This window comes from Octopus bimaculoides, chromosome 7 (genome assembly GCF_046866305.1).
Source record: "Octopus bimaculoides isolate indiv1 chromosome 7, ASM4686630v1, whole genome shotgun sequence".
NCBI classification, from domain to species: Eukaryota; Metazoa; Mollusca; class Cephalopoda; order Octopoda; family Octopodidae; genus Octopus; species Octopus bimaculoides.
This window is the reverse complement of record NC_142934.1, coordinates 90,088,215-90,111,807: the sequence shown is the minus strand read 5'-3', so window position 1 is coordinate 90,111,807 and position 23,593 is coordinate 90,088,215. Positions and strand designations below refer to the sequence as shown.

General features: G+C 37.6%; 1 long non-coding RNA gene across 1 annotated transcript; it reads right to left on the bottom strand.

The window, feature by feature from the left end:
* Positions 1–217: 217 nt before the first annotated feature.
* LOC149134803 (uncharacterized) lies at positions 218–2,681 on the bottom strand. The gene is made up of 2 exons (XR_016242467.1): positions 1,025–2,681; positions 218–269 (listed from the first exon to the last, which is right to left on the bottom strand). It is a non-coding gene; the product is annotated as an uncharacterized LOC149134803 (long non-coding RNA).
* Positions 2,682–23,593: the final 20,912 nt, after the last annotated feature.

Genomic DNA, 23,593 nt, shown 5'->3' with positions numbered 1-23,593 from the left:
TTGTGTGTCTTGTTAGTCAACTTTCACGAGCTGCTTGACGTGTTGATTTTTGCAGGCTGTTATTAAACATTCCCGTTGATTGGGACGTGGTTCGACGGCCACTTCTTGCATCGTTCACAGAGCCCGTGGTCATCAGCTTTGCATGAAAACTTTTTATTGTCTCCGGGCGTAGTGGTGCATTCTTACACTTCTATGCACGGTACCATCTCTGAACCAAAACAATGGAATTCCACACTTCATAGCGTGCTGCTATCTTAGCGACCGGCCATCTAGAAAATAAGAAATAAGACAATAAGAAAATAAGAAAATTTTAAAAAAATCCCCATTAGTGTTGACTGTTCAAAAGATGTTTTCGTCATGACTACAGTGATACTAAAAATTCTATAAGCAATTTCTAATGCCTAGTTGTTTTCCACTCATCCTGTATATATGTATATATATATATATATATATATATATATATATAAACACGTATCTATTCAGACAAGTATATTTACATACATATACATTCATCTCTAGACATAATTATAGAGATATACTAGTACTATATGTGCATACATATATATAGCCATAAGTACATATATACATCCATATGCATATAAATATAATGCTGTAGATATATATATATATATATAGAGAGAGAGAGAGAGGGGGAGGGAGAGAAAGTGAGAGTGAAAAAGAGAGAGAGAGTAGCATACATAGATTTATACATAAATACATATATTTCGAGCGAAACTAGAACTCTTATATACATCTAATTAATTTTACTTGTTTTCCATTTCACTAGTAATTGGTTTTGCTGAATCAAAAGAAAAACTTATATCTTGTTCCTACTAATTGCCATTTTGGAAGGCTTTCTTAGAACCATCATTTCCTTCTTATATTCTTCAAATTGTAATTCATCATAGGATATTTTCTTTTAGCTTTTCTTTAAACACGCATGTGTATATACGTGTGTATACATCAGACGTAATGCACAATTGTTTTTGTTTCATTGCTGAACTTATTTCATTTTTTAATTTACCTTTGGGGTAAGCGTTCACATTCTTTCTTCCTGAACTGAATGCGCATTTGGAAATCGAATCGCAGAAGACTTTGCATTCATTCCGCCAGCGTTTTTGATTGTGATTCCGGAAATTTTGAGGTTTTTCTTCCCCTTTTTGCTGAGTGGAAAACTCATCAGGAAATCGAATCGCAGAAAATTTCTCCAGTATTTTACAACGTGACACGAGAAATCTTGAGGATTTTTGTCCTTGTTTTATTTAATGCAAGAAAAAGGAGAAATTTGATGTTGAGATGCTTGCATTTATATGAAACCGAAGAGAAACGTGATCAAACAAGAATATAAGAACCAATATGGACTTGCCCGTTCGTTGGCTGTTAGAATGTTCAATTACCATAATCTTCAAGACTATCTGAAAAACGAAGTTTCTTTATGCTTCTATTTAAACGAAATGCAATGTATTCACATAGATGCAGGAGTAGCCGTTTGGTGTAAGACACTTGCCTTGCAACAACATGATTTTGGGTTCAATTCCACTGCTCGGCACTTTGGGCATTAGATTTCTGTTATAACCCGTGTTGACTGATGCTTTTTGACTGAATTTGGCAGACGAAAACTGTCTTTCTTCGTGTAGTCTCCCAACTACCACCACCGCGCGCACACACACACAAACTGCTTGACAATTGGTGTAGGTTTGTAACTTGGCAGTTCGATGAAAGAGACCGATAGAATAAGTACTAGGGTGGATTTGTTCGACTAGAATTTCCAAATCTGTGCCCCAGCATGACCGTAGTCCAATGGCTAAAACATGTAAAGGATAAGAGTTAAATGATACAAGAAATACAGTAAAAGAAGATAAAAAACGTGAGAATCCTGTCGGGATATTTTCTGATCTGCCTTTTGACGATCGATCTACTCCGGGTCAACAAACAAATTTAATTCAAATTCATTTCGTATAATCTCAGAAAAGATAACTGCTTGAACGGTCATACCTCTTTCTGTGTCATTTTAAATATATTAGGAACGGGGTTAACTACATATGTGCAATATTAAAGTAACAGTTACCACACTGCATCTAAATGAGCGATATTGTACACATACAGAGAGAAGGGGGAGAGAGAGAGGGAGAGAGATAGAGAAAGAGAGAGAGAGAAGGCTGTTGTGGAGATAGTCCCGGGCAGAAAATTCTCCTCCTAGACATGTGTGAAAACATATTGGGCTGAGAATCATGACACTAGATCGTAGAACGAATGCGTTTCTTCGTTATTTTACTGCGTCAATAACACCGAATGACGAACAACGAAATTATTCTTATCAAAACAGCGTATAGCAACATTTGTTGATGTCTGTAAAGACTGGCTGGCTAGGCTTGAATGATATAAATAATGTCGCGCGGAGCAGCGTTCAATAAAATATATCCGTATGAAATTATATTTAACACATTCAAGTTTATTAGGATGTGTTAAGACCTTTCGCTGCCAGGATAGTTTCGGGAGAAAATTCCTCATTTAAACATTGTGAAAACATTATTTCTGCAGTGGAAGGCCTTCGCATGTCCAAATGCACTCGAACATGTTAAATATCACTTTACACGAATATACTTTATTCAACGCTGCTTCGTGTAACATTATTTATACTACAGTTTGTTCCTCTATGTCCTGAGTTAAGATCACATGAACTATTTAATGAAGTCGTTTCGATGAAATCTGAGCTTGTGCTGAATTTCTACAATTCCATATGTTCATATGTTCAAATTTGAGTTTCTAAATAAAAAACACATTTGCATAGAAATTGTTGATTGGTTGAACCACTTTTATGTGGATATTTTTTGTGTGGGTGAAATAAAGATAATTAACTGGGATAATCTGTATTAATTTTTAAATAAGTCATGCAACAATGTAGATATGATTACATGCACACCTGTATAAATATTTCTTTCTTGAGCCCTAGACCCTATAAGGCCGATAACCCAGTTTTCATGACATAAACAGCTACGATCAAAACATTCCTCAGTTACAGGGTTCAAGCCCAGCAATTTTGGAGTGGGAATAGACAAGCCTTTTATATGGATTTTGTGTACTTGACTGGTGCTTTGTTTTATCGATCCGAAAGGTATGAAAGACAAAGCTAACTTCGCATGGATTTGAACTCAGATAATGACGAGTCAGAAGGTCACGGAGCATTGTGCTCGAAGTGCTAACTATTCTGCCAGCTCGCGACCTTTGCAATAGATGTATATAAATATGTATGAATATTTTCAACATATGAGCTGCAGATTGTTCTTAATATACGTAAGTGCCAAAATGTATCTTGCACTAAAATCTTGGCATAACCTTGAAGATATCTATTAAAGCAGAATAACATACTATTTGGAGCATTTATTAATCCTTGCATAGAGGAATGAATCACAAACAGAGACAGTTTAAATATGTTTAAAGTAAGGTGGCGTTTATAATAATCTGATGATTATTCCAATTCAACTGAAATTGACTTTCTATTTCACTTGTCGATGTAAATCAATAAACGCTGTTAACATGTTACAAAAAGGAAAGGCGGTGAGTTGGTAGAATCGTTAACATGCCGGACAAAATGCTTAGTGTCATTTCGTCCGTCTTCACGTTCTGAGTTCAAATTCCTCTTAGGTTGCTAAAATTTGAAATCAATATATTACACAGAGAGAGCAAGCTCTAGCACATCGGAGAAGATGCTTAGCACCACTTCTTCCATTAAGTACCAGTTAATACTCGGGTCAATGCAATCGACTTGCTGCGTCCCTTCAAAATTGGCAGACCTGGAACCTTGCAATAGACTGACATAAGACGTTCCGGAATAATGTTGTGGCCTAAGTTATGCACCGAAATATTGTGCTCAGCAAATTTAATTATGGAACTCTTCTTCTTTATTTACATATTCTCTCCAGAGGAGTCATAGCAGTCCTATATTATCTGTAAAAAAAAAATGAAGTAGACTGACATACCAAATTTCGAACCCGTTGAAGGTAAGAGAGATACCGAAATATTGTGTTCAGCAAATTTAATTATGGAACTCTTCTTCTTTATTTATATATTCCCTCCAGAGGAGTCATAGCAGTCCTATATTATCTATAAAAAAAAATGAAGTAGACTGACATACCAAATTTCGAACCTGTAGAAGTCAGTCGGCTTGCAACTCGGCACCTGGAGGGGCAAGTCGATGCCTTCGGATAGCGTCGTAGGACGCTGGACGGAGGGGCCGGTTAAGTTGCTGGGGATTTGGTTTGGTCCAGACCTCCAGGTGGAGAAGAACTGGGCAGAGGTGTCGAGCAAGATAGCCGGTGTAGCCAAGAGTTGGTCTTGGCGAAGGCTGTTCTTGAAAGGGAGGGCGGAGGTAGCCAATGTGTTTATCGCATCGGTTATTACCTACCGCCTGACCGTCGTTCCTTGCCCGGATTCGTGGTTGACCAAGTTGGAAAGACAGCTCTTTCACTTTTTGTGGAGGGGCTCGAAGCCACTTGTGAGACGCTCTATCTGTTGCCAGAAACCGTTAAAGGGAGGTTTAGGGATGCCTTGGTTGATGATGCGCAGACATGCGTTGAGGTTGAGGCATCTTTGGATACTCCTGGATGGTGACCAGGTGTGGTCTCCGTCGACAAGACAAATGTTCCCCAACTTTGCCAGTATGAGTGCAAAGGAAGCTTGGTGCTATTGTAGACCGAGGTTGAGTCAATGGTACACGGAGTGTCGTAAGGCTCTCCTGCTATTCCAACGCTCGGGCAACGCCGGCAGCGGGGGTTCTACAGCATTCTTTTATAGAGGGTTAGTAGAGGCAGAATGTGACGATGACCTGGGAACGACTCTGGGTCTCGGATTTATTGAACTCGACAGCCTGTTCTTCCGTACATTCGGGTTGAAGTCGTTGGATAATTTCCAAATGTCTTTGACCTGGCAATGCTACAGAGGAGCCTTGCCCGTTCGCGATAAACTTGCAAGACATGGAACGCAGATATCACCGACCTGTCCAAGATGCGGGTGGGATAGGGAAACCGTCCCGCACGCTATTGTACGACGTTCGGGGGTCTCTGAATTGTGGGTTTACGTGGAACACCTAGTGTCAAGTGAAGGAAGAGTACAATTGTCGGCTGAGTCAATTATAAAAATTGACCCGCCAAGTTTGTTATCAAACGAAGGTAAGAAAAATTTCCTCATTACAGTAGCAGTAGCGAAAGAGGTTGTGTGGAAGACTAGAATGGAAGGGAACAAGACGGGCACTTTCATCTCCAGTCAAGGTCTGGTGAGATATTTTTCTTTTCATTTGAAAAGAAAAATACGACTGGAGAGAAAGTGTTTGTCGGAAAAAGTGTTTGTCGGAAAAAGTGTTTGTCGGAGAAAGTGTTTGTCGGAGAAAGTGTTTCAATCAAGATGGAAATATGTCGCTCGAGAGTTGCGAGTGAAAGGGTCCAATTGAATACGCCATAGGTGTCTTCGAAAGTGTCACTGGTGTGATGGGGCTTGTGGGGTCGGAGCGTAACCCAGTCCCCCACTTCATCTGTCTATATTGTTTTGTGTGTTGTTTGTTGTAAAACATTCGATTTTCGATTTTATTATATTTTTAATTGTTTCATATTTGTGTAAACCCATAAGTTTTATCTGACCCCAATCAGATGTATTGTCCCTATCTTTGTTTGGCCGCTAGTGGGTAATAAAGAGATACAAATTTCGAACCCGTTGAAGGTAAGCGAGATACCGAAATATTGTGTTCAGCAAATTTAATTATGGAACTCTTCTTCTTTATTTATTTTAATAATGGTAATAATAATAATTTCACCTGTGGTGAAATTTACCATGGTGGCATTTACCTATGGTGAAATTTATCTGGTGGAATTTTCCGTGGTGGAGTTTGTCGGTCACCGTTTTAACAGCCAGCAAATGCTCTCTGTGTTTACGTCAAGGTTGATATCGTCTATTACACTAGCGCTGCTTGAATTTCGTATTTGAATATGGTAACTGAATACAGTAATTCGAAAGAATCACTTTGACAAATCCAGATGTTCATCAAATTTATTGCACTAGAAACGTAAAACCCGAAAATCTTCAAACTTACTCTTTCAATGAATATTTTCTTTTATTTTTCCATTTCACTTTCTTCTATATGTTTCAGCCAATGAGCTGCGGCCATGATGCGTAACCGGTTTGAAGGGTTTAGTCAAATAAATTGAGCTTAGTATTAATTTTCTTAAGTTTGATAGTCATGCTGTCTATGCTGAACCGCTAAGTTACTAGGACTTTCTACAAGGGATTTGTAAACCCGGAGTTATAGCAGAAGGTACTTGTCCAAAGTATCGCGCATCGCGACTAAGCCTGAAACCATTTTCAAGCAATGCGAGCTTTTTAACCACACAGCCATGCCTGCGCTTAGAAGAACTAATTTCAATTATATTTTCATAACTCACAACCAGAAGTGCCAATAGTTATTCTTTAATTTCCAGTCGAATTTGTTGCCAACAATTATCTTTGCAATTTCGAAAATATTTAATTAAAGATTAAACTAAGCAACAACGATCGTTTTCAATTTCAATGTATGCATGTAGTTTGTCCGTCGATGCGACGAAGGCCATCTAGTCATCCTGGGGTGAGGTGAGCTTCTTTGTGAGTCCGCTGATGGCTAGTGAGGCTAATCTGCGCCCGAAAGAGTCTTTGACAGTGTGGACAGGGAATGGTAGCGCCTGCTACAAGGTTCTTAGCTCTTTTCTTCCTGGCTTGTCTGCGGTCTTCTGCAGCAGTGATCCTATTTGTCTCGCATGTGTTGGCATCCTTGTGGACAGCTGATCGCCAACTTTCTCTGTCTAGAGCAGACTGCTCCCAAGTTGCATGGTCGATGTTGAAGGCTTTCAGAGAGGCTTTCAAGCGCTTTAAGGACACACTGAAAGCCTCAATTTCAATACCGATCTCATGAAGGCAAACGAGCTGGCGGAATCCTTAACACGCCAGGAAAAATGCTTAGCGGCATTTCACCCGTCTTCACGCTTTAAGTTCAAATTCCGCTCAGATCAACTTTCTCTTTCATCCTTTCGGGGTCGATAAAATAAGTACCAGTTGAGTACTGGGGCCGATGTAATCGACTTATCCCCTCCCCAGAAATTGCTGGCCATTTGCCAAAATTTTGAAATCTATGTCATTACCGATTTTAACTCCAAAACCAGGTCAGATTCTTGAAAGAAGTCATTAAGAATCACCGATATAGTCGAAAGTATTTTATTCCACAGACGAGATTCAGTTTGCAATTTACATGATAACGTTACCATTTTATCGTTAGCTGAAAAAAATATTGATTTCACGTTTCTTGATCGCCAAAATTTATTTGTTAATGAATCGGTTAATCGATATTTATGATCGATCAAATATTCCAACAGCACTTTCTGATTTCTCACAAGAATATTACCCCACGACAGCCAGCGTTAAACTTGGGAAGTCTGCTACAGAGACATTGAGCATGCTTCGGCAAGTTTGCGGCGACCAGGCAATGGTCGTACGCAAGGTTTCGAGTGGCACGTGCGCTTCGAAACTAGGAGAACGTCCCTGGAAGACGATGAGCGATCTGGAAGAACTGCCACGACCGTCATTCCCGGAAATGTGGTATTGTGCATCGAGAATTTGTACTCCAGGGTCAGGCCGCCACTCAAGAGTTTTACTGCGATGTTTTGAAGCATTTGAGGGAGGACGTTCGGCGAAAGCGACCGGATCTGTGGAGCGCGAAGAATTCTTCACGACAACAATGCGCCCTGTCACCGAGCTCTTCTCATTCTTGAGTTTCTCGCTAAAAACATGGTATCGCTCCCGTAAATGCTCTATTCACCAGATTTAGCACCTGCGGACTTTAATCTCTTCCCCCAAGATGAAAATGGAGCTCAAAGGTCGCCGTTTTAACACCGTCGTCGAGATTAAGAACGAATCGCAATACGTCCTCGATTCGCTTACGGAAAACGACTTCCAAGCTGTATTCCAAAATTCACTCACAAGTCTTTAGTCAGCTCTGGGTTAAAGACACTTTCCCAACGTGCTGTGTAGTGAGACTGAACTCATAATCATTTGTGAAGAATGCAGTGATTACTGTTGCATTTTTCGCAACATTCTTGATTCGTGTTGCTGCACTAGTCACTTTTTTTATTGCACTATTGCTGCATACTACAATACAGTTATTCCATCTTATGTTGTGCATGTCATCAAATTACTGATGCAATTAAATGCATCATTTCCTGTGGCATGCACTTCCGGAGACTTGATTGCTTACACAAAAGAAATTTTGGATCTTTTTTAAAACGGGGGCCACATTTTTCATTAACGAAACACTTTGAAACTTGGAACACTGGTAGAATGTGTCGTATAAAACATCTTTTTCTCTTAGTCTTCTTAAAAAAAAAAGAAATCCATAAATTATTCCATGTTAAAGTTGTCGTATTTCTGTAATTTCAACCAATCACTGACGTCCATTCAGCCGATATACATTAAGTGCCGACTACATAAACAAACGATTCTGAAACAATTCTATCGGTGATAGGGTTAGGGTTAGGGTTAGGGTAAAACAGCAAATTTAAAAAGAAAAAAGCAAAACGAATCTATGGAAATTAAATACACTTTACACCGCTTAATCAGCCAAAGGAGTAAATATAAACAACTGAATACTTGTCAGTGATTGGTTGAAATTATCGAAATAAGACAATTTTTTACATGAAATAAATTCGAATACAAAAATATTTTTCTGTTCAATAACACAAAATAGATAAGTATACGAAGTTTGAAAGTCTTTCGGTACCAAAAACACTACGTAAAACATTAATGAAAAATGTGGCCCCCGTTTTAAAAAAGATCCGAAATTTTTCTTTAATGCGTTTTCTTTAAGTCAAACAAAGACAAACAAAAATGTCGAACACAAAAAAAGAATTTGCTACTCCAGTAATGTCTTTGAACTCATCACGCTGTAATGTGTAAATGTCAGATATACGTATTCGTGAAATAAGATCCGTTTTGAAGTCATTGGCATTATTGTGGCATTATCGTGGTATTATCGTGGCATTATGGCTTTATCGTGAATACACCTTGATTTAGTCGTGTTCGAAAGAGGCAGAACTTCAAGTATTTTGTAAAAGAAATCACATTAAATATACGATATATTTTGCTGTATTTCGAGAGGGTCATTTTGCCAGTAATAAAGAAACGCACCAGCTCTATTTCATTTCTTTCATATTTTCCAGTTGATTAACTATTCAATCACTTAAGTAATTACTTGTTTGATTGCCATTCGGTTAATCAATCAGTTATTTAGGTTTATCAAAGTCTTCTTCAAGAACATTCCCTCTCTCTTCCGGTTCAGCTTCTACTCTTTCTTTCTCATAACTCACTGATTCATTGAACAAATGATTAGTCAATCAATCGATTGGCCTACTGCTTCAATAAATAACCAATTGACAAATAATTAAGAAATGAAATAGAAACAGTGCGTGTGTTTATTATTTATTTCTTTATTGCCCACACGCGGCTAAACATAGAGGGGACAAACAAGGACAGACAAAGGCATTATGTCGATTATATTGACCTCAGTGCGTAACTAGTACTTATTTAATCGTTCCCCGAAGGATGAAAGGCAAAGTCGACCTCGGCGGAAATTAAACTCAGAACGTAACGGCAGACGAAATACTGCTAAGCATTTCGCCCGGCGCGCTAACGATTCTGCCAGCTCCCCGCCCTCGCGTGTGTTTATTATTCTTTTCTACTCTAGGCACAAGGCCCAAAATTTTTGGGGAGGGGGGGGGCCAGTCGATTAGATCGACCCCAGTACGCAAATGGTACTTAATTTATCGACCTCGAAAGGATGAAAGGCAAAGTCGACCTCAACGGAATTTGAACTCAAGGGGTAAAGACAGACGAAATACCGCTAAGCATTCCGCCCGGCATGCTAACGATTCTGCCAACTCGCTGCCCTCGCGTGTGCTTATTATTGACTTAATGACACCCCACCTTATGCCCCACGGTGCAGCAAAATCTATTTCAGCATACGAGTTCACATCAAGAATTTTACAAACCAAATACAAAACTGACAGATATTCACCTGTGATACGAGTGTGTGCCACACTGGCCAGAATAAGACAGCCATATACTGTATATGACTTTCCCGATGCATTTCGATTCTCCGAATTATCATTTGCCATTCATCATTTACTTGGACTGTGGCCAGGCTGGGGCATCGCCTAAAAGAATTTTTAGTTGAATTGAGAGACCCCGGGACTTATTTCATGAGGACTTATTCTTTGTAAGCCTAGTACTTATTCTATCGGTGTCTTTTGCCGAACTGCTAATTAACGGGGACGTAAAAACACCAACATCGGTTGTCAACCGATGGTGGTGAAACAAACACAGACATACAAATATACATACACACACACACACACACACACACACACACACACACACACACATATATATATATATATATATATATATATATATATATATATATATATATATATATATATATATATATATAATATGTACGACGGGCTTCTTTCAGTTTCCGTCGACCAAATCCACTCACAAGGCTTTGGTCGGCCCGAGGCTATAGTAGAAGACACTTGCCCAAGGTGTCAAGTGGTGCAACTGTACCCAGAACCGTGTGGTTGGTAAGCAGGCTTGTTACAACACAGCCACTCCTGCGCCTGTATAAACAATATTGTTAAAATAACTTATGAGTAGTGATTGACACATCCCTCCTCTGGTACACCAAACAGGTTATTTTGACGAAGAACCCGTAGGCATATCCGTGAGGAGAAAGGCGAAAAGAGGCATACAATCTGTAACTCAAAACTTTCGCTGATCTTGTAATCAGTGATCGAAAATTAGTAAAAAAATCGATTAGTTCCAACTCTGGTAGATCTTAGTAGTTAAACAATGTAATTAAAAATAAATCCGACTTCCATTTATTAATCTAAAAACGTGAGACATTGGAATCAATTAAATAATAATTGTAAAGAATCCTAGAGCAGATGATTAAGTTAATGTGTGATATAGTGAAAATCTAGCCTGAGATGTGTTGGTTCATCACTCCTGTTTTGAAAAGCTAGTTTCCAAGTTATCGTATAATATAATTTAGATAATTAGAAAACTATAGTGAAATGATGAATGTCTTGCTTGATTTGACAGAAAATTACTTTTAGATATTACAACCAACAGTGCATATTCCCTCGTAATAACTATTATAGACAACAATGACGTTTTGTTAAGAGGACATCGGCGAGATTTATATCCAATAAATGCCTATATTATATCATAGCATGTTCAGTCTCTTAATAAGTGAATGGAAAGTTTGAGTCATCCGACCAGCAGACACATTTTCAAAAACATTATTATTCAGCAGACTAAGTCTCTGCTGCTGATTTGTTTATTTTGCATTACTTTTTGTGAGCAATAGTGTCGTTGGTTACAAATTTCCTATGGACCAGTTATTGTTATGTTGCATTCATGATAGCGAGAGGGACAAGGGAGTGACGAAACAAACACCAGGAATGCATTTTCGTTCGGTTATTCCTGTTGTCATTGGAGCATTGGGTTCAATACCACTCACTCTGAAAAAAAAAAACATCTGAAAACCTTAGCGATACCCTACAACCTAGGTGTAGTGTAAAAGTCGGTATTATTTAGAACTGCACCCATATTGCGTAAAGTGCTGTCTGTGTGAGGTCTTTGTTGTGGCTGACAAACAGTACAAACACCCCCTGTAGACACAATATCTTCAATCAACAACCTCTTGATATTGTATACTGTGCGACGTCTATAATAATAATAATAATAATAATAATAATATGCACCAGTGTTGGGAATGTGCTTTTCAACCACTGTTGGTAATATGAAGTGACGTACTTTTGCATAATTTCTCAAATGATAATCTTAATTGTTTTTATGTTCCTTGGTGATTTATACAAAATAACGCAACAACTAATTTTGAAAATCAAAAATTAAATTAAACAAATTTCTCATTTGGTATATTGGCAATAAATTTATGTTACTAATTAACATGAATATTAATTTTGATAATGAAGAGTTGGCGGCGTGGAAATTTTTCAAATATTTACAAAATATTTATTTGAGCTACTCAAAACATTTTATGACATAAAATTCTCCTTTTCGATACAGGTTGAAAGCTCTGCATATTCTCAACAATGATTTAATAGCAATTATTTATTCATCTATCACTATTTCATATGACTGCAGCTGACTAAAATTGTTTCTAAATTGCATATTCATTCTTCAAGATGGCTGATACATCTTGTTTATGTGAACTTGTCAGTATCAATGTTATGTATTTATAACAAACCAATAACAACCATAACGCTCGCATTTGTATTTTAGTAAGCATTTAGTTTTCATAATAGTCATCTACGTATCATGCTTAATGTAGATACATTATAAACCAGCCAGTTACTGCGGTAATTATCCTGAAATAACATCTCTGATGGACGTGCTTACTGTCTCAATTGCGAATAACGGATTTTTATTCAACTTTTATTCACGACATCAATGAATGTTTTCTTCTCTTTTTCCTGTCTCTAAGACGATGAATTCTCGCAGTTAGCTGCGAGGACACGCCATTGAAAAATCCGCAAAAGACCGAAATACCTCTGTCGTTCTCGCTGGCTGATACTGGAACGAATTGTCTTCAATTCATAAGATAGTTATTGTTTTAAACACAGCAAACCTGTAAGAAATGTTATCTCGGAACAAACACTGCATTCACTGGCCTATTGACAGTATATATACATTTAGTATGATACATAGCTGGCTATTTATTTTAATACTACAATTACCGGGATTTTAGTTTCTACTGAAGACGTCAAATTTCAATTTTTAATTAACTATACAAAATTCAGTATTGGCACCATAAATGTCTCTTTATAAACCTCAGAAGTTCATTTATGAATATTTTTTTGTGAAAACACGATTATTTTTTAGACAAATCACTATTTCATGTCAGGTAAAGCCTGTCATTTTGTGTTGTTTACTTCTGAGTTTACTTACAGCCACATAAAGCTGTCCGTAACTGAACATGGATTCTGCTAGAGACACTATCACTCTGTTGAAAGACTGAGCTGGAGGTTTATTGTTGTAACTTGTAAAGCTGGTATCGTAAATAACTGTCTGCGATTAAACAGAAAAGTAGTTACGTCACGTTACGTACCAAATAAATGAATTGAAGGAAAACTCTTCCTTCTTTATTGCTACCAGTAAATACGAGGGTGTCAAAAAGTAATGCCATTTTGTTTAGGACAGGTATAATTACCAACACAGGAACATGTACCATACATAAAAATGAAGCTGGTCCTCTGTGGATCACATCCCTACTTCTCAACATAGTCATCGTTTCTCTCAATAGCAATGTTCCACCTTTGAATGAGAACATGTATCCCTGCCCCGTAAAATTCTGTTGACGGTTCTTTGAGCCCCTTTTTCACTACAAAATCAAAGAGACAACACCTTCTTTTGAAGGCTTGTAACAGGTGATGAAACATGGGTTCATCATTATGAACTGGAATCAAAGAGGCAGTCAATGGAATGGCACCACTCTACGTCACCACCACCGAAAAAGTTCAAGATGCAAAAGTCAGCTGGAAAAATCATGGCGACTATCTTTTGGGATGCTCAAGGTGTCATTCTGGTGGATTTCTTGCCAAAAGGAAAAACAATATAAACTCATAATAAGCTTCATTTTGATGTATGATACATGTTGGTAATTACACCTGTCCTAAACAAAATGGCATTACTTTTTGACTCACTCTCGTATTTTCTTCTGAACAAAATTAATGAGTTTTTTCTTTAATTGTCACCTTTATGTCATTTCGTAGATTGCGATTATGTACTAAACTTCATAAGGGATTCAAATTTTGGTACAGGGCCTGCAATTGTTGTAGAGAATTAGGTTAATCCAGGTATGTCAAACTCATTTTAGTTCATGGGCCACATATCAAGTTGTTTGTTTGTATGTGTGCTAAGCAGTATAATTTAAATAATTACAAAAAAAAGGCGAAAGGAAGTATGTATGTATGTATGCATGTATGTATATATATATATATATATATATATATATATATATGTGTGTGTGTGTGTGTGTGTGTGTGTGTGTGTGTGTGTGTGTGTGTGTGTGTATGTATGTATATAAAAATGAATAATAGTGGAATCCACGAGAGTCTACTCTCGTGCATTTGTAACGTTGAGCTGCCACAACGACGAGGAGAGCTTCTCACCCTCTCTAATATCAAAATTACATGACATGCGTTCAAAAAGTATCCGACTTTATTTTTTCCCACCAAAACTAATGCTGCGTGGGCAAAATCCTTTGAGTGAGATGTGATGCCATCCTTCCTGTGCTTGCGTGAGTTCTTGGTTGTTCCTGGAATACAGACCTGTAGTGCGCGCTCATCGGATTTTCGTTTTCCGAACGCATCGAGCAGAGATATTGTATCAAGTTTTGCCAAAAACTTAGTAATACTCAAGCTCAAATCATCTAGAAGATTCAAAAGGCCTTCGACGATGATCCCATGGGCAAAACTCAATTCAAGGAATGGTACAACCGCTTTCAAACATATCTGCACGTCACTGAAGAGCGAGGAACGCTGAGGCAAGCCATCTACAAGCCGAGACGAGGAGCCGATTGAGAAGGTGCAGCGAATAGTTATAGAAGACCGTCGTTTAACAATCCAGGAAATTGTTCACGAATTGGTAATAAGCACAGGATCAGCGCATTCCATTTCGATGAAGGATTTGTATATGCGGAGAGTGTCGGCGAAATTCGTCCCCGAGGTGCAGGAAGAGTAACAAAAGCGTCTGGTTATGCCCCTTATATGGATGCTTTTGGAGGTAACTGATCGCAATACTCACCCGAGAGCCATTGAGTACTGCAATCAGTACCGTTTTCCATTTAAGATGCCGGCATCTAGACATACCTTTGTAACCATATTGTTTTTATTCTATATTAATATTAATATTTATATTATTATATCTATTTATTTACCTTTACTTAGCATTCATTTGTTTTCGGCTAAATTTTTGATGTGTCAATATATCCTTAATATACATCCCCGCACCCTTTACCACATTGGCCCCTTTTTATAATGATTGCGTGGAGCCTTGTAAAAATAATTTCAAATTCAATTGTTACCGTTGCTGTTATCAGTATTCTTTTTATGGGTACGATGGAAAGTCTCAGCTGTCCACAGCCAGCAGACTAAGGTGACACTTGTTTATTGATCATGCTTCAAGAAACCTGCGGAGAATTCTTGCAGTTCCAAGCAAAGCTGGTTTTTGTAAGTGTTCCATCTTTACGTTTCTGCCAATCTTTTTATTATTATCATTGCATTTGCACAGCTTCTAACACTGGAGATGTATTACACTGTCAGCTGTTCACTACCAGTGAACTAGGGTAACACCTCTTATTTTTCGAGCACCTTCCGGAGTATTCGAGCGGTTTCAAGCAGTGCTATTTTCTGCAAGTGCTCCACCCTTATTGCAGCCCCTATTTGTTCCACGTACTTCTCGAGATTTTTGCTCACTGTTCCCATGTATTTTACAATTATTGGTACTACTACTACCTTTTTTATCAACCACAACTGCTTAACTTCCTTTTCTTTCTTCCTTATCGCATACCTTGTTGTCAGCTGGGCATGCTATATCTATGATCCAGCATAGTTTGTTTTCTTTCTCAAGACTATGTCCGGCTTCCTATTCTCTATCTCATGGTCGCGCTGAATCATAAAATCCCATAGGATCTTTGCATTTCTATTTTCGACGATGTCTTCAAGTTTGTGGTCGTTATTATTATTATTATTATTATTATTATTATTATTATTATTATTATTATTATTATCATTATGTTTCGCTTCTGCTTTGTATCTGTAGAAGTTGACTTCAAGTCTCATCCAGAGACCTCAAGAGACATCAAGCTAGAAGTTCAAATTGTTGTTATGACAAATGTTACATATTTTTGGTTTTGCACAAAGTATTGTAGAGAATGTCTATGAAAAAAAAACAAGAAAATTAGACGTTTGTTCTAAAAGTAAATTGATTATAAGATGATAATGTGATGTTAAAACGACAGTAAATGTGTTTATTATTATTGTTATTATTATTATCATTATTATTATTATTATTAGTAGTAGTAGTAGTAGTAGTAGTAACGAGCGGGGTGAATCGTTAACACGTATTGAAGACTAATTGGATAAAAGCCAAGATAGACAAAAATCAAGAAGATTCCGAATGAAGGAGGAGAGTGTTATACAGTGAGTGAATGTAATATACTGGCTCACAAAGAATACCAGAAAAAGACATGACAACCTAGGGAGAGTAAATCCAATGGGAGTTATGTAGAGAGCTAAGACTTGACCATAATAATAAGGGCTATGAACGATAGAACGTAATATATGATGTTGTGGGATTCTAACATTCAGACTGACTAATAGAAGCTAGAAGTCCCCATTTAGTAATCTTTTATTCTTTTACTTGTTTCAGTTATTTGACTGCGGCCATGCTGGAGCACCGCCTTTAGTAGAACAAATAGACGCCCCAGGATTTATTTTTTGTAAGCCTAGTACTTATTCTATCGGTGCCGAACCGCTAGTTTACGGGGACGTAAGCATAGCGACATTGGTGTCAAGCGTTGGTGGGGGACAAACACACACACACACACACACACACACACACACACACACACACACACACACACACACACACACATATATATATATATATATATGATAATTTGCTTCATCGCAATGAAAACCGGTTAGAAAAAATCTTAATTAAATTATGCTCCCAGTTCAGCATTCTGGCTTTTTTACATTTTCCTATATATATATATATATATATAATCAAATAATAAGCAACACGGATTTCAAAAGTGATTGCAGTACGCACGTTTCATGCTACTTCAATTTATTTAAGTAATGTGAGCATTACCTTAAATGCAATATGAAGAGCAATCTTCAGCTGCACGAAAAAATGTAGAAAAAATGTAGAAAAAAAGACATATTACAAATGTGGCAACATATTAAAACCAAGTGGGAGAGAGCAGAGGAAGAATATATAAGTCCATCTTGACATAGCAGGGTCTATCAGGCTAGCCTGATAGACCCTGCTATGTCATTTTTTCTACATTTTTTCGTGCAGCTGAAGATTGCTCTTCATATTGCATTTAAGGTAATGCTCACATTACTTAAATAAATTGAAGTAGCATGAAACGTGCGTACTGCAATCACTTTTGAAATCCGTGTTGCTTATTATTTGATTTTAATGACCCATCCTTTTTGGGATGTGATATTCGGGTGCCTTCGCATAAGTACCATATTCAAGCCTTGAATCTATATATATATATATATATATATATATATATATATATATATATATACGACGGGCTTCCTTCAGTTTCCGTCTACCAAACTCATTCACAAGGCTTTGGTCGGCATTAGGCTATAGTAGTAGACTTGCTATGTCAAGATGGACTTATATATTCTTCCTCTGCTCTCTCCCACTTGGTTTTAATATGTTGTCACATTTGTAATATGTCTTTTTTTCTACATTTTTTCTACATTTTTTCGTGCAGCTGAAGATTGCTCTTCATATTGCATTTAAGGTAATGCTCACATTACTTAAATAAATTGAAGTAGCATGAAACGTGCGTACTGCAATCACTTTTGAAATCCGTGTTGCTTATTATTTGATTTTAATGACCCATCCTTTTTGGGATGTGATATTCGGGTGCCTTCGCATAAGTACCATATTCAAGCCTTGAATCTATATATATATATATATATATATATATATATATATATATATATATACGACGGGCTTCCTTCAGTTTCCGTCTACCAAACTCATTCACAAGGCTTTGGTCGGCATTAGGCTATAGTAGTAGACAAAGAGAATAGAGAACGCTAGGTAATTAGACTTGCAGTTCCAACTGAAGAGAAAGTTAATATAAATGGTATGGAGAAAATAGCAAAGTATCAGGTCTTAGTCATTGAGTGACCTGATGGTCGCACTGAATCATTGCATTCCACGGGATTTTGCAGTTTTCATTCTCGGTAACTCTTTCTAGGATTTGGTCATACCACGTCTTTGCTCTTTGTAGGCCATAATTTCCACAGAGCTCCCAATGGATCATTGTTGCCACATTATCATGTCGTCTTTTGTATTTGCGTTCTGCCAATTTCAAGCATTCAATAACAATGTGCCACACCGTTTCTTCCCTCTCACCACACATCCTGCATTTGTCGCTCACATTTGTGTTGTCAATTCTGCACTTCACGTAGTTCGTCCTTAGCGTTTGTTCTTGTGCCGCGCATATAAGTGCTTCTATCTCTATCATCAGATCACTCCTCTGCATCCATGTATCTGCCATGGCGTTCGTATCTCTTGCTCACTGAGTGTATTATTATCATTATTATTATCATTATTAAGGCGGCGAGCTGGTAGAATTGTTAGCGTGCTGGATGAAATGCTTCGCGATATTTCGCCCATTGCTACGTTCTGAGTTCAAATTCCGCCGAGGTCAGCTTTGCCCTTTATCCTTTCGGGGTCGATAAATTAAGTACCAGTAGCATACTGCGGTCGATCTAATCAACTGACCGCCTCCCTAAAAATTTCGGGCCTTGTGCCTAGAGTAGAAAAGATTAAGGACGATAAATTAAGTACAAATGAAACACTGAGGACAATGTAATCGGCTAGTCCCCTCTTCACAAATTTGCAGGCATGTGCCTCCAGAAGAAAGGATTATAATTATCATTAATATCATAAAAGCGGTGAACTGGCAGAATCGTTAACACGCCGGGCGAAATGCTTAACTGTATTTCATCTGCCGCTACATTCTGAGTTCAAATTCCGCCAAAGTCGACTTTGCCCTTTATCCTTTCGGGGTCGATAAATTAAGTACCTGTTACGCACTGGGTTCGATGTAATCGACTATCCCCTTCCCCAAATTTCAGACTTTGTGCCTATAGTAGAAAGGATTATTATTATTATTATTATTATTATTATTATTATTATTATTCCTTGAGTGGATGATTCTTCACCTCTGTCTGAGTTATGCATGTTTTATCTAACTTCCAAACAAAGAACCTCGTGGAATTATGTTTTACATCCCCGCCCCTAACACTGTATCGAGAGAGACATAATGTCTCACGTATTTCGGACATGATTATATGGTTCTGTGCGTGTTTACATTCAAGAAATAAAAAAAATGCCTACTTAAGAATGCGAAAAAATCAATATAATCTCTCGAAGAAACAGAAAAGGTATAAAAAAAAAAAGCGAACGAATTTATTTTTACAATAAGACCGACGTATTGCACAGGAAAAAAACAATATCTCAATGTTTAAAATGTAATTCTGAACAATTTCCACAATGCTGTTAAACACAACACCTACACTCTCCGTCCAGAAAAAGAGGAGAGAGAGAGCAGTAGACAGTAGCGGTAACAGAACCAGTAACAACATTTGTAGGGCACAGAAGTTACTGTTTCAAAGCAACAACAGTCACACTGCCATTTGCAGCACTGAGGATGACCAAAATACATTTTTTTGTCCATATTCTATCAGCTGACGACCAAAGATCCACTCGGAAGGGAGTAGAATTCTGATCCAGCACTGCAAGCCACGCCGTTCCGTGGTGACTGTGAATCCGAAGGTAAATCTATAGAAATAAACTTTAGAAAGAGAATATCGCACTGCTAACACAAAAATAGTCACACAGTGTTTATTTGTAAACTTTGAATATACTTGGTAGTATATTATGCTTACGAAACGGAATACGATGTCCTAGCTAGCAATTAACACACACACACACACACACACACATATATATATATATATACATGTGGATCAAAACAGTTTGATTCAAACCCCTTGGTACTCTGAGTTTCACGCGTGTCGCTAGTCTTCGGCCGAAGATTAGCGTCACGCTTGAAGCTCAAAGTACCTAAGAGTTTGAATCAAACTATTTTGATCCATACATATAACTCCCAATAAATGTGTTGAGTGTCCTTCTTTCGTCTGTCTACTCACTCGTGTGTGTGTGTGTGTGTGTGTGTGTGTGTGTGTGTGTGTGTGTGTGTGTGTGCGTTTGTGTGTGTGTGCGTTTGTGTGTGTGTAGAGAGAGGGAGAGAGTTCTGAGAGGACAAAAGCCTTTTGTGTGGAATCGGTAGACGGAAACTGAAAGAAACCCATCATATATAAGCGTGTTGGGGGAGGTTCTATGTGTGTATGTGTGTGTGTGGGTGATCACCGCTTGACAACCGGTGTTTGTTTATTCCCCCAACTTAGTGATTCAGCAAAAAGGGATCAGTAAAATAAGTACCAGGCGTTAAAAAATGTATGTTCTGGGGTCGATTTGTTCGACTAAGCCATTTAAGGCTGTGCCCCAGCGTGGCCACATTTAAATGACTGAAATAAGCAAAAGATAAAAATATATAGGTATTATAACAATTTGTTTTCCCGCTCAACTTGATATAACTATGTACATCCTTGTACGTCCTGCAAACAGGGCCACGCGATCGCCTTTCGGAGGATCAGGAAAACTAACAAGGATATAAAATCTACTGAGGAGAGGTGATGGAGAGAAAAATCTCTTAAGATAACTAACAAACGCAAAAAGAACGCTGGAACAGGAGCCTGCCATTTCCTCCTGAGGAGTAATCAAGTTCACAATGCTTTGTGTAATCTACGAGGAAATGACGAACATTTTCGAAGAACTGCAGAAAGAATGAAAAAAATAAAGAACAGATTTGAAAGGAGATTGGTTTCGACTTTATATGGAGGTACAAACGATAGACACTTAACAAAAAAGTCTAAATTGTTTATCAGTTAACAGTTGGACCGCGTTTATTTTTTTACAGTTACTTTCGAGACTGATCATTTTCAAATACAGTAATCCCTCGACTGTCGCGGGTGTTACATTGCAAACCCCACCCCCGTGATAGATGAAAATCCGCGAAGTGGAAACAATGCAGTACTGTATGTATTTATTTTATTATAAATGCACAACACCACCACACACTCGCCTCCCGAGTTCCGTTTTCCGTACAGTACGTGTGATTATTTGTTTACTCATCTACAGCACACAACGTATTTTCTTTTAATAGATTTTAATTAATGTGTTGTACAGTGCAGTACTCTACTGTATTTTTATTTATGAATTTATCAATTTTTAGGCGTGAAAATGCTTATTTTACTACAGAAATAGTTAAAAATTTTAAAACCATAAATACCTGTCGGTCGCAGAAATCCGTAATATACCGAGGAGTTCGTGATATAAATTTACATATATTCTTTTCTACTCTAGGCACAAGGCCCCAAATTTTGGGGGAGGCGGATTAGTCAATTAGATCGACCCCAGTACGCAACTGGTACTTAATTTATCGACCCCGAAAGGATGAAAGGTAAAGTCAACCTCGTCGGAATTTGAACTCAAAACGTAGCGGCAGACGAAATACCTATTTCTTTACTGCCCACAAGGGGTTATACACATAGGGGACAAACAAGGACAGACAAACAGATTAAGTCGATTATATCGACCCCAGAGCGTAACTGGTACTTATTTAATCGACCCCGAAAGGATGAAAGGCAAAGTCGACCTCGGCGGAATTTGAACTCAGAACGTAGCGGCAGACGAAATACCACTAAGCATTTCGCCCGGCATACTAACGTTTCTGCCAGCTCGCCGCCTTAAATTTACATATATTAGCCAGAAAAATCCGCGATGTGCTGAGGGCACCATAGATGAACCACGATATGGCGAGTGATTACTGTATCTGAATTTGAAGGTTATGGAACCAGAAAGCAATCAAGGTCGTACGTGACCCTAAACAGTCTCAAGCAACGGTTTCTTGCCCATCTTTTGTTTACATTTGTGTATTAATATATTCATTCTTTGGATCTTTTTTAAAACGGGGGCCACATTTTTCATTAATGTTTTACGTAGTGTTTTTGGTACCGAAAGATTTTCAAACTTCGTATACTTATCTATTTTGTGTTATAGAACATAAAAATATTTTTGTATTCGAATTTATTTCATGTAAAAAATTGTCTTATTTCGATAATTTCAACCAATCACTGACAAGTATTCAGTTGTTTACATTTACTCCTTTGGCTGATTAAGCGGTGTAAAGCGTATTTAATTTCCATAGCTTCGTTTTGCTTTTTGCTTTTTAAATTTGCTGTTTTACCCTAACCCTAACCCTAACCCTAACCCTATCACCGATAGAATTGTTTCAGAATCGTTTGTTTATGTAGTCGGCACTTAATGTATATCGGCTGAATGGACGTCAGTGATTGGTTGAAATTACAGAAATACGACAACCTTAACATGGAATAACTTAGGGATTTCTTTTTTTTAAAGAAGACTAAGAGAAAAAGATGTTTTATATGACACATTCTACCAGTGTTCCAAGTTTCAAAGTGTTTCGTTAATGAAAAATATGGCCCCCGTTTTAAAAAGGATCCCATTCTTTTTTTGTAATTTAATCACTGTTTAATGTCTTAGTATCTATTGAATGACGTTTTTACCTCACCGGCCTCGCGTGTTTTTACTGTTTTATAATAGATTTTGATTCTATTAACATATTTATATAGGAAGAAAAGAAAGGAAAAACTTTAGAAGTATAAAAGATCAAATTATTGTGAGACCCCATTAGTACCTCACAAACGTAACAAAGAAAAAGTTTTTAAAATGAGCGAATAAGTAGCGTCAGATGGAGGAAGAAGTAACGGGTTTTATACCCTCAGAACAAATGGCGTATTTAGCTGTGCCTCGGATTGCAAAGACGCTGCCACGGAGAATGGCCAGCGACATTCGCTGCAACAGTCACCTCACCTCGCGGAGCTATTTTCTCAGACGGGTCGCTGTTAATGATTAGAATTATAATTACTGTTCTTGCTGCTGCTGCTACTGCTGCTGCTGCCGCTGCTGCTGTTGTTGTTGTTGTTGTTAATGTTGACGGTGTTTATTTTCATGTTTTTGTTATTGAGCTGACAACTTTGCTGACGACGGTCCCGAAAGAATTGGTTTCATACAATGTTTATCTGAAGTAAAAATAAAAATTTAAAAAAATCTTCTTACCATTTGATACATTTCCATGTCCAACCCATTTACCTTTCGGGTGGGGAAAAAAATGTTTTTGTCAGAAATTTTCGTATATTATATGTTGTAAATATTCACTTGTTAAACGACATGGCTTCTTCCTCATGCATTAACACCAACAATTTTTAACATATTTTCGAAAGTTTTGTAAACAAGAACATGAATTTAAAAAACGAATTTGACAAACAGAGAAAAATAACATATAAACAAGAACAGACATTTACAAAGAAAAAATAACAATTTCGTTCATAAATTGCAGCTATCAAGGAAAGCAAACAACCAAGGGATTACTGTATTCAAAATGACCAGTCTTGAAAGTAACTGTGAGAAAATAAATGCGGTCCCACTGTTAACTGATAAACAGTTTAGTGTTTTTTTTTTTGTTTTTTTTTTCATATGTCTATCGTTTGTGACTCCCTATAAAGTCGGAACCAATCACAATATT